This window comes from Littorina saxatilis, linkage group LG17 (genome assembly GCF_037325665.1).
Source record: "Littorina saxatilis isolate snail1 linkage group LG17, US_GU_Lsax_2.0, whole genome shotgun sequence".
Lineage (NCBI taxonomy): Eukaryota > Metazoa > Mollusca > Gastropoda > Littorinimorpha > Littorinidae > Littorina > Littorina saxatilis.
Window position 1 is genome coordinate 57198925 of NC_090261.1, and position 12304 is coordinate 57211228.

A 12304-nucleotide genomic window follows, 5' to 3' on the forward strand; every position below is an offset into this window, starting at 1 on the left:
CCACCGCTCATGGCAAAGGCAGTGAAATTGACAAGAAGAGCGGGGTAGTAGTTGCGCTAAGAAGGATAGCACGCTTTTCTGTACCTCTCTTTGTTTTAACTTTCTGAGCGTGTTTTTAATCCAAACATATCATATCTATATGTTTTTGGAATCAGGAACCGACAAGGAATAAGATGAAAGTGTTTTTAAATTGATTTCGACAATTTAATTTTCATAATAATTTTTATATATTTAATTTTCAGAGCTTGTTTTTAATCCAAATATAACATATTTATATGTTTTTGAAATTAGAAAATGATGGAGAATAAGATGAACGTAAATTTGGATCGTTTTATAAATTTTTATTTTTTTTTTACAATTTTCAGATTTTTAATGACCAAAGTCATCAATTAATTTTTAAGCCACCAAGCTGAAATGCAATACCGAAGTCCGGGCTCTGTCGAAGATTACTTGACCAAAATTTCAACCAATTTGGTTGAAAAATGAGGGCGTGACAGTGCCGCCTCAACTTTCACGAAAAGCCGGATATGACGTCATCAAAGATATTTATCAAAAAAATGAAAAAAACATTCGGGGATTTCATACCCAGGAACTCTCATGTCAAATTTCATAAAGATCGGTCCAGTAGTTTAGTCTGAATCGCTCTACACACACACACACACAGACACACGCACATACACCATGACCCTCGTCTCGATTCCCCCCTCTACGTTAAAACATTTAGTCAAAACTTGACTAAATGTAAAAACCAAAAAATCGGTTCAGCGCGCACAGCGCTGCGCGCTGAGAGCACGTGTTGAAATATCTCATCGATGAGGTTGTGTCCGGGGTGTAGCTGAATACGGTGTCCAAATTTGAAAAAGATCCACCGAGAACTTTGGCCGTGCATCGCGAACAGACAGACAGACAGACACTAGTCGTATATATATATAGATTCCATTTAGTTCGGCAACATTGCTTCACTGAGAAATCATATATACACAACGGCATACACGTAAATATTATATGTATACAATACAAACAGTTTACAACATCAACATGTGAATCTGACATGCTGAGAATAGTTAAACATGAACTCCATTCTTGAATAAAGAATGTCATACCGCAATAATAGATATCGCATACCTAAAAAAATACTGTAGTTATAGTTATGAGGGTTTTTGACTCCTCAGTCTGTCCAGGGTATAACCTACAAGTATTACATCAATTATTACTATGTGCACATCATATATGTAGACAATGAGTTTGTATAAATATCAAACTCGGGTATTACACAAGCCAACTCTTTGTTTCCAATAATAAAAATACATCATGTGCCTTCTTTCAGGAATAATGCAGAATGACATTTCCCTAGACACATTATTCAAATAGAAAGTAATTTATGAACAACATGAAAGCAATCAAAAATAAAGAAGCTGGCTCCAAACTAGTTTATGTTCACATTCCTTTTTTCCAATTGAATTCCAAAGCATTCAAAATGAACTAACTAAACTGGCATACAATTATAATAAAACAATTTCATTCAACAGTCCTGTCATTCAATTCATTTCATTCAATCTATAATCTAAAATAAAGCATTCATAGTAGCACGATATCACTTACCAGGGCCGGATCAAGTTCGTTTGAGGGGGGGGGGGGGGGGGGTTCCAACTGAAGGCAGGGGTCCAAAGTCCACATTTTTTTTTCTCTGAGAGGTACATTGGATGGCCAGGGCGGGGGGTTCCGGAACCCCAGGAACCCCCCCCCCCCCAGATCCGGCCCTGCTTACCAATATAAACAGCAAAAGGAGCCTTGTACAGACAGGTTGACCTCTTAGTAGGTGGTAACAGCTAACAATGCAGTGACAGTGACAGGACACAAAACATGCAGTGAAAAAAAGTATTCTTCCAAGCCAACATTGGCTACAGAACAGCCAATGAGAGAACAGTTTTTATAAGCCAAAGAAAACTTGCCAAATAAACAATAGGCACTTCAAATGAAGCATATTTTAACAAATAATAAGCAGGCAACTGATTCCTAGGCTACACAGGCACATGAAAAGATTATTCTTTTAAAGGACACAAACAAATGAAGTTATAAGTCAAAATATCCTGCCTGCCGCATATGTATGCATGTGTGTGTGTGTGTGTGTGTGTGTGTGTGTGTGTGTGTGTGTGTTTGTGTGTGTGTGTGTGTGTGAGTGTGTGTCCTTGACATAAAGGGTCAAACATCCCAAAACTAAGCCCTTAAATAGTTAAGGCATTATTTCCTGAAATAAGGCCTTATTTTCAGTATGTTTTGGAGAGAACTGTGCTTCATTTGCCTTACACTGCCTGCATTTAGTCACAATCATCCTAAAAATGTGTTAAACTTGATTGTATTGATACCTACTATAGATACGAAGCGTCCCTCTCTTCCTATTTTTTTAGGCCCTTTTTGGTGTGATTTTGACCCTTTGTGCCAAGGATATGTGTGTGTGTGTGTGTGTGTGTGTGTGTGTGTACGTGCGTGTGTGTGTGTGTGTGTGTGTGTGTGTGTGTGTGTGTGTGTGTGTGTGTGTGTGTGCCTGTGTTTTTTATGGATAAAATTCCGTTAACTCAGTTGGCTGAACACGAAAGACGCGCCACGTGACAATTAATGGTTCTGGTTACGTGACAATAATATAAGATGTTTGATGTTTTTGGTTTAACATATAAGCTTTTTGTCTTTTAGCACTCCACCAAACATCGTTTTTGTAATCATTTTGTTTGAGCAAAAGAAAGTGCAAAATCATGGTCAGAAAGCAAGGTTGTAACCCCAGTTTAAAAAAAAAAAGCTCGTTCAGGGCCCGACAACACAGCAGGATTGTTTTTAGCATGTCAGCCAGTCAAAGTTGTTATCTACTGTGTTAAATATTTTACAAGTATGTTACGTTGTTGTTTAGCTTTGAAAAAAAAATCGATTTGACTTGAAATCTTTTTGTTCCCTACATGTGTGACGCGAACCAGAGGTAAACACACTCTTTGCGTTGCTAATAGACATAGAGAAATACTACATGGCTTGCTGTGTCGTACCAGATTTACACGAGTTTAAAAAAACAAATATTGAACTGCGAGCGAAAGCGAGTTGTTCACTATTTGAAAAAGCAACGAGTGTAAATCTGGTACGAAACAGCAAGCCATGTAATATTCTGTTTATCCTACATACTGTACTTACGTGTATTTTACTGAAAATGTCCTGCAGTCGAGGCAGCTAAATTAAAGACGCTTGTTTCGGAACCTCGATCTCTTCTAAAGCCTCATGCAATCTATTACGTCAAAGCAAAGAAACGTCACTCTGAAAGTGTGGCGTGACGTGTTAGTTCTATAAAGATTCATCCAGGGTAATTAGCGAGCGCAATTTTTGTTTCTATAATGACGTTTGTCTCGGTGACTTTGGCATCATAAGCAGTGGAAAAACAGGTCCTTGCCAGACTTGCTTGACATGACCTCATTTACATGATATACACACGTGTGATTTGAACGATTATTATCTCACGGGTGTCTCTCTCACGTATGTAGGATATAAGCTATTACTTTGGAAGGTTTCATGCGTTTTTTGTTTAAAGCTGTTTTGTCCGCTTGCCTTGGGTAACTGGTTGTCGTTTTTTTTTTAATTCAGACTTTTCCGTTCGTTTGCCTTCGGAATTTACTCGAACACTGCGAGAAAGTTGTTCCGTCGTTGTATAGAGAAACAACAATGAGACGAGGCGAAGAAACTCCGAGCGTTTATTTTGGGTTTGCCTTTAACTATTCATTTGTAATCTTCTGCCCGTACTCATGGGGACCGATGATTTGTTTTCTACGAACAATGTTTTTGTTACCCAGCTCGTTATGAATGAAAAGTCGTGAAAATGATGACAAATACACGAACAGTCAAAGGACTAACCGCTTCCTGTACATAATGTGCATGTTTTGCTCAAATAAATCTGCAAATAGTCAGGTGTCAGTTACAAAAAGTAAATGTTAAAACATAAACGTTTCTATCTGCACCAAAAGTAGTTAGGTTCTAGATTTTTGGTATATGTCCAAGTAGAAATACCTGGATCCTAGATAGATCTGTTTTATATATATATATATATATATACATTAATTGTATTTAACTATTGTTGTATTTACATGGAAAGGGTGATACCCCTATATGAAATGGAAATTATCATTATATTTGTAGAGCTCCCATTCCCGCCTCCCCTGTTGTTTGTCTGTAAAACAAAAACACCTTAAAAACAATCAACATATCTTTATTTTGAAGCCTTTGGAGCATGAGTGTCGGAATCGCACTTGTGGAAAACAGAAGGTATGCGTTCCAGGAGGTATCCGCGTTGCAAAGAACGTCTGCAACAATTTGCCATCGGGTGAGTATAATGCGACGAAGGAGGATTGGTGTGGAGGGTATGGGGTTACATACAACTCAATCTGTTCTTCTTCTTCTTTTTTGCCCCTCCCCCCCTTGCAACCGCCTGTGTGTGTGTGTGTGTGTGTGTTTGTGTGTGTGTGTGTGTGTGTTTGTATGTTTGTGTGTGTGTGTGGGTGTGTGCGTGTGTGTGTGTGTGTGTGTGTGTGTGTGTGTGTGTGAACTAGTATGTCTATTTTCTGTTGTTTTCCGACGGTCAGTTTTCAACAATATTTCATTTTATAAACAGATCACACGCAACCAAATGCACACATCTCATCAATTTAAAGAACATAAAGCGGTTTCATACACTATTTTCCCCAGAAAACTGAACTTCATACAGTAATTAACGTTGGAACACGGGTGCAAAAGATCGTCTGCTAGTCCCATTTGACGAAAGAACATTATCATAAGCGATACTAAAACATAAACAGAACACACAATATCTGCCTTTACCGCCACAGCAGAATAACAGCATATCTGTGTACTTGATTTTAGTCCAAAACAGGGAAACTGACAAGAAGTGTTAACAGAATGGAATGATTTGCACGGAACTATACAACCGCGCATTAATCGATCGCCTGCGCAGGTTGACTGGTTGAGTGAATAGGATTCGATCAAACTTTCGCAAAAAACCTCCTCTTTTCTTTGAATAACTGAAGAAAGTAGGAATAAAGAGGTTACACACCTCGTCTCAGTGATTATAAAAAATAATGGTCTCAGTTCGCGGTCATGAAAAAGCTCGCAAAAGCTCGCATTTTTCATGATCCGCTAACTTCGACCATTATTTTTAATAATTACTGAGACTCGGCATGTAACCTCTACATATTCCTCTCTTAACACGATTCGTCGCCTTTCTAAAACGTACTGATTAAAAACACCTCTATTATTTTAAAACAAATATAAATGACGAAATGCCATTCAAACATAAATGTCCACTTGCTCAACTAGGACAACAATGTCACATTACATTTGACCAAATATTTACAAAAAATAATATTTTTCAGAAAAATTAGAAAAAAAATCAGGGAGGAGAACTCCGCTTGTTAATGATCCTAGCGTACGTTTAGTCACGCATTAAGGTCATTTCCAGTCGTTCTAAGACAATCTCGTTTTCGGTATTTGTTAACATCCAAACGGTGCTATAGAAGCACTACGATTACACGCAGCGGTTACTATTCAATCTGAAAGCGTCTTCGACACACATCGTCGGGTCAAAGGTCACTGTGTAGGGTTCAAGGCGGGTAACTCTCGAACAAACTAATCGTGGATCAATTTCAGCAGCAAAATCATTATCTAACTAAGCGTTTTTGACAAGACAAAACTATAAATGAAATTGTAGGCATTATGCTTTATTAAATTTGTTGTTGTTTAAATTCAGTAATTGATGCGGGGAAGAGAACTAGCTTCGCGTATGAATATTGTTATGCGGAAGGTCTTGTCGAGAGGAAAAAGGCAAGAGCAGGATTGTGTTTAATAAAAGTTGGTGTTTTTGATGAAAATGTCGTGGTCAAGGGATAAAAGGCTTACACACCTCGTCCTGAATAGCCTGCATATTTTCCCTCGGATAGATTTTCAGGTATGGCCGAATGGTAACGCACTTGCGCTCGGAAGCGAGAGGTTGCGTGTTCAGGCCTGGGTCAGGCCGCAATTTTCTCCCCCCTTTCCTAACCTAGGTGGTGGGTTCAAGTGCTAGTCTTTCGGATGAGACGAAAAACCGAGGTCCCTTCGTGTACACTACATTGGGGTGTGCACGTTAAAGATCCCACGATTGACAAAAGGGTCTTTCCTGGCAAAATTGTATGGGCATAGATAAAAATGTCCACCAAATACCCGTGTGACTTGGAATAAAGTGTAAAAAAATTCCATCTCACACGGCATTAAGTCTCAGGGCTTGGAAACATGAATACACGCATGCAGGGAAAAAAAAAATGGGTAGCGCCGTATACTGTATGGCAGCTCGCTTTCCCCAGGGAGAAAGCAGCCCGAATTTCTGTGAGGTTACCCTCATGGACTATATAAAATCTTATCCTTATCCTTATCCTATTACCTCGCCCGAGGCTCGGGAATACCTGAAAATCGACCCTCGGGGAAATTATGCAAGCTATTCAGAACTCGGGGTGTGCACGTGTAACCTATATATATAAGTACGTATATTCCCTAGGAATTTTTGGGAATATACATAGTCACTTGTTGAAACAGGGAATATATATATATTCACTGATTTTTTCAGGGAATATACATATTCCCTAAATATACATTATCACTGTAACATATATAATGCAGACGGTGATGCGTTGGAAACAGGGTAAATCAAGAATCAGCCATCACCTGGCTTTTCCCTATTTCAAAGACCAAAACTGCTACTGAGTTTGAAAAAGCTTTCATCTCTCAAACATAGTTGGTGAAACTTTGATAAAGAAAAGCATCTACGGGACTTTTGTAACAACTAATCCCACTCTTATTAGAATTTCAAGTCACACCGTTTCACAATGTGTGTATTGTCTACAGACGTAGACGAGTGTGCCTCCAGCCCCTGTCAGAACAGAGGGAACTGTGTAGACGGGGACAGGACCTACACGTGCAACTGTCTACTAGGTTACATCGGTGATCACTGTGAGACAGGTATTTCTTCATCATGCTTGTTTATCTCTTTATCTCAAAGAATCAGAAGGAGGGTTGGTGTAGTGGGCACGAGATATGTAATTCAATCTGTTCTTCTTCTTCTTTGTTGCCTTCCCCGCCCCTTTTGCTACCACCTGTATGTGTGCGTGTGTGTGTGTGCGAGAGAGAGAGAGAGAGAGAGAGAGAGAGAGAGAGAGAGAGAGAGAGAGAGAGAGAGAGAGAGCTGGGGAGAGAGAGAGAAAGAGAGAGAGCGAGAAAGAGAGAGAGCGATTGAGAGAGAAAGAGCAAAAGAGAGAGAGAGCGAGAGAGAGAAAGAGAGAGAGAGAAAGAGAGAGAAAGCGGGAGAAAGAGAGTGAGAGAGAGAGAGATAGAGAGAAAAAGATAAAGAGAGTGAGAGAAAGAGAGAGAGAAAAAGAGAAAGAGAGTGAGAGATAAAGAGAGTGAGAGAGAGATAGAGAGAAAAAGATAAAGAGAGTGAGAGAAAGAGAGTGAGAGAGAGATAGAGAGAAAAAGAGAAATAGAGTGAGAGAGAAAGAGAGTGAGAGAGAGATAGTGAGAAAAAGAGAAAGAGAGTGAGAGAGAGATAGAGAGAAAAAGATAAAGAGAGTGAGAGAAAGAGAGTGAGAGAGAGATAGAGAGAAAAAGAGAAAGAGAGTGAGAGAGAAAGAGAGTGAGAGAGATAGAGAGAAAAAGAGAGAGAGAGTTAGAGAGAGATAGAGAGAAACAGAGAGAGAGAGAGTGAGAGAGAGATAGAGAGAAACAGAGAGAGAGAGAGTGAGAGAGAGATAGAGAGAAAAAGACTGACTGACTATTGGGGTTTAACGTCCTCTTAGACCAACTGGTCTATATTGGGACAGGTATTGGTAATACGCTGAAGATATGGTGTGATACTTTGATTCGAACAAGCCCGCTGTGGCTGTCTTCTTCGACACACCAGCATTGGGTTTGTCTCGTCAAAGTATCGAAATACGATCATGATAATCAGAGACGAGAGATGATGCATGCGTGTCTTCGTGTTTTCCAAGCCCTGAGACTTTCGCTGTGAACGTGGGATCTTTTTCGTGCGCATGTGTGCACACGGGGGTGTTCGGACACCGAAGAGAGTCTGCACAAAGTTGACTCCGAGAAATAAATCTCTCGCCGAACGTGGGGATCGAACCCACGCTGATAGCGACCAACTGGCTACACAGCCAGCGCGCTACCAACTGAGCTACGTCCCCGCCCGAGAAAAAGAGAGAGAGAGAGTGAGAGAGAGATAGAGAGAAAAAAATAAAAAGAGATAGATAGAGAGATAGAGAGAAAAAGATAAAGAGAGTGAGAGAAAGAGAGTGAGAGAGATAGAGAGAAAAAGAGAAAGAGAGTGAGAGAGAAAGAGAGTGAGAGAGAGAGATAGAGAGAAACAGAGAGAGATTGATTGATTGATTGATTAAACTTTATTACAGAAGGATGGAGATTTTAGGCGTTGCCTAGTCTTACAATCTGTCCTTGCTAACTAACATGAATACAAAACAGACATGAAAACATTATAAGAGCAAAAGAGGTTGACGGCAAAAATAATCGTACATATGATAATAAATGGCATTTAAAGGCAAAGAAAAAGTTATAGTATTTGATAATATTAAATACAATAACAGCAATAGAAATATGAAAATAGAAATAATGGTAATGATGATGATGTCATAACGATAATAACAATACTGACTGAAAAACAAAACAAACAAAAAAACAAAAAAACGGATGATCATAAGCAAGCAACAAACAGCAAGTCAAGTGTACTCAAAAGTAAAAAAATAAATAAAAATAAAAAAGTCACGAGCACTAGAAACATATGGTCCAAATGAAACAACAACGGCAAGCAAGCAAAATAACAAACAGTAAGTCATTTGTATTTTACAAAAGATACCGACAACATAGCAAAAGGAAGAAAAGAACTACAACAAAGGATATACCAACACAACAGTAACAACAGAAACAGCAACCCTGAAAAGAGACTGCTATAAGATAACCGGTATGTATGATAACATTAGGACGGTTTAATACATCGGAGTAAACCCATTTTGAATCACCACTAGGTTACGATAACGGTGGAACGCTCCACTTGGAATCAGATTTGAAACAAATATCTGTGTATTTGCTTTTTAAAGGCTTTGACTGATGGAATATATTTTAATGCTGTTGGAAGTGAATTCCACACTGATGACCCTGAAAATGCAAGACTAGACTTGTACAAATCTAGTCGGGGGCGAGGTGGAATGAATTTACTAGAGAAAGCGGGAGAAAGAGAGTGAGAGAGAGAGAGAGAGATAAAGAGAAAAAGATAAAGAGAGTGAGAGAAAGAGAGAGAGAGAAAAAGAGAAAGAGAGTGAGAGATAAAGAGAGTGAGAGAGAGATAGAGAGAAAAAGATAAAGAGAGTGAGAGAAAGAGAGTGAGAGAAAGAGAGTGAGAGAGAGATAGAGAGAAAAAGAGAAAGAGAGTGAGAGAGAAAGAGAGTGAGAGAGAGATAGAGAGAGAGTGAGAGAGAGAGATAGAGAGAAAAGGAGAAAGAGAGTGAGAGAGAGATAGAGAGAGAAAGAGAGTGAGAGAGAAAGAGAGTGAGAGAGAGATAGAGAGAAACAGAGAGAGAGAGTGAGAGAGAGATAGAGAGAAACAGAGAGAGAGAGTGAGAGAGAGATAGAGAGAAACAGAGAGAGAGAGAGTGAGAGAGAGATAGAGAGAAAAAGATAAAAAGAGATAGATAGATAGAGAGAGAGAGAGAGGGCGAGAGAAAAAGCGGGGGAGAGAGAGAGAGAGAGAGAGAGAGAGAGAGAGAGAGAGAGAGAGAGAGAGAGAGAGAAAGAGAGAGACAGGCAAACAGACAAATAGTGAGAGACATAGTGTGAGTATGTGTGTGTGTGTGTGTTTGTTGTTGTTGTTGTTGTTGTTGTTGTTGTTGTTGTTGTTGTTGTTGTTGTTGTTGTTGTTGTTGTTGTTGTGTGTGTGTGTGTGTGTGTGTGTGTGTGTCTCACTCTCCCTCCCTCTCTCTATGTTTTTCTGTATATCTGTCGTTTCTTCTTTCTCTGTTTGTGACTCACTCTCCCTTTATCTCCCTTTATTTTTTCTCGCACACACAAAATACAGAGTTTGAAAAAGCCTTTAATTTCAAAAATTGTATTTGATACTTTGAGAATTTAATGAGAGGCATCTACGGGGACATTTGTAACAACTTATCCCACTCTTATCAGACTTTCAAGTGACACAGTTTCATAATGTGTATTTTGTCTACAGACGTACACGAGTGTGCCTCCAGCCCCTGTCAGAACGGAGGGACCTGTGTAGACGGGCAAAGGACCTACAGGTGCAACTGTCTTCTAGGTTACATCGGTGATCACTGCGAGACAGGTATTTCTTATTCATGCTTCTTTAACTCTTTATCTCAGAAAATCAGAAAAGGGTGTTTTTTGCTGTAAAAAGTGATATTTGCATGCCTTTTCGGCAAGAGTTGCCGCTTTTGTGACTCATTTTCTTGGGTAAAACATGAAACATTTACCCACAAGAAAGATAAAGACAGCATTTTGAAGTTTTATTTCACATTAAACGGGTACCGCCTTGCGAGTATTTTTTTCATAGGTATGACAAATTGTGTTCCCCGGGTAGATATCATAGACACAAAATCAATTTAAAAAAGACAAATTGTTGTTCTCTGACAGAATGTCCACAATCATTCCTCTGTTATTCATACAAATTATCTCTGTTATCGAACAGTCAGAATTTTCAACAGTTAATCTAGAAGATGAGTATTTCCCAATGACAGCACTAGTGCTATCTTCTGCTTTCGTGTAGATATAGACGAGTGTGCGTCTAACCCCTGCACGAGCGGACAGAGCTGTCAGGACCAGGTGAATGGGTACACGTGCTGCCAGCCAGGATACACTGGGAAAAACTGCACAGGTGTGTATACACTCTTCTTGTGACAAAATGGTGATGTTGTGAGAGAAATTCAAATTTTACGCCCTCACTGTAAAGCCATTAGGGGCATAATGTTCCCGGGTGTTCCCGGGTGTTACACATGTATGCGTGTTAAGGTGGTATCAGCCACCTACATTTATGGCAGAATGACCGAGGTCTTTAACGTGCCACAGTGGTGACACGGGGTTAGGACATGTATGCCGTCTCTGGGTCTGCGCATAAAGTTGACCCGTATCCGTCCCGGCCCGGATTCGAACCCGCGACCCTAGTATAACAAGTCCAGTGATCAACCACCTGAACTAACCCCCCCCCCCCCCCTGGAGATGTGATTTTGGAATCCTTTTTATGTGTTAACGTGTTTAAAGTTCAGGCCCTTTTTGTTGAGAGTAGGGCAAAAGGGAGACCAAAAATCGAGAAAGTTCTGAACTGGGCTTGCATTGATCTTAAACTTTCATTTTTCATTTTCAGTGCTGTTATATATATAGTTGTTTGTTTTCTTAAACTTCTTGTTACTGGGTTATATCTTTGCATGTCGATGTACAGAAACCTGGCTCAACGAAACCTGCGCAGCAGACAGTGACTGCACCAATCACCACAACACGAAATGTTATTCTGGACAATGCCTTTGTGCAGATGGCCTCTTCTTTTCACATACACAAGCGACCTGTGAACAAGGTAAACCCTCTCTCTCTCTCTCTCTCTCTCTCTCTCTCTCTCTCTCTCTCTCTCTCTCTCTCTCTCTCTCTCTCTCTCTCTCTCTCTCTCTCTTTCTCTCTCTCTCTTCAGTCTTCTTTTCGTGGAAGTTGATAATTTAATTTATTTTCACTCTGTTTTCTAAATGTCCTGTTGTGCTTCAAATATGGCCCATTCGTGATTCTGTCTGTATTTAATTTTTGCTGAATGTCTATCAAAGCTAATTTACTCAAATTCTGCCAAATGGTTACCCCAAGAGAGAATGACTACCAAACACAAAACGAAACTTCGTCGCAAGAAAACAAGCTAGTTATTAGCAAGAAACAAAAAGTGGTCCATATTAGGAGCCTTTCTCCTCTTCTGAGAAGTCCTTTGAACTTTAAGACTGGTTCGTCTTCGTTTTGCAGATTGCGCATTTACTCCCAACGATGCATACCTTCACTACAAACACGTGGACTTGTATGGTGAAAACATGCATAGCGCTGGAAGCACCGACGCCACAGCCTGCGCCCCCCTGTGCAACGAGCGACCTACTTGCCGTGTCTTTGTTGTATTACATGACAATTGCTGGCTGAAGGCCTTCACGGCTCAGGACCAGCCTCAAAGTTGGATAAATAAAACAGGTCTTTCTACGTATCAAAGGACATGTCC

At 39.8% G+C, this 12304-nt stretch overlaps 1 long non-coding RNA gene across 1 annotated transcript; it reads left to right on the top strand.

Annotated features, from left to right (window-relative positions):
• The first annotated feature begins 6902 nt into the window (after positions 1–6902).
• On the top strand, positions 6903–10933 carry LOC138951763 (uncharacterized). The gene is made up of 3 exons (XR_011451215.1): positions 6903–7014; positions 10280–10393; positions 10835–10933. It is a non-coding gene; the product is annotated as an uncharacterized lncRNA (long non-coding RNA).
• The last annotated feature ends 1371 nt before the right edge of the window (positions 10934–12304 follow it).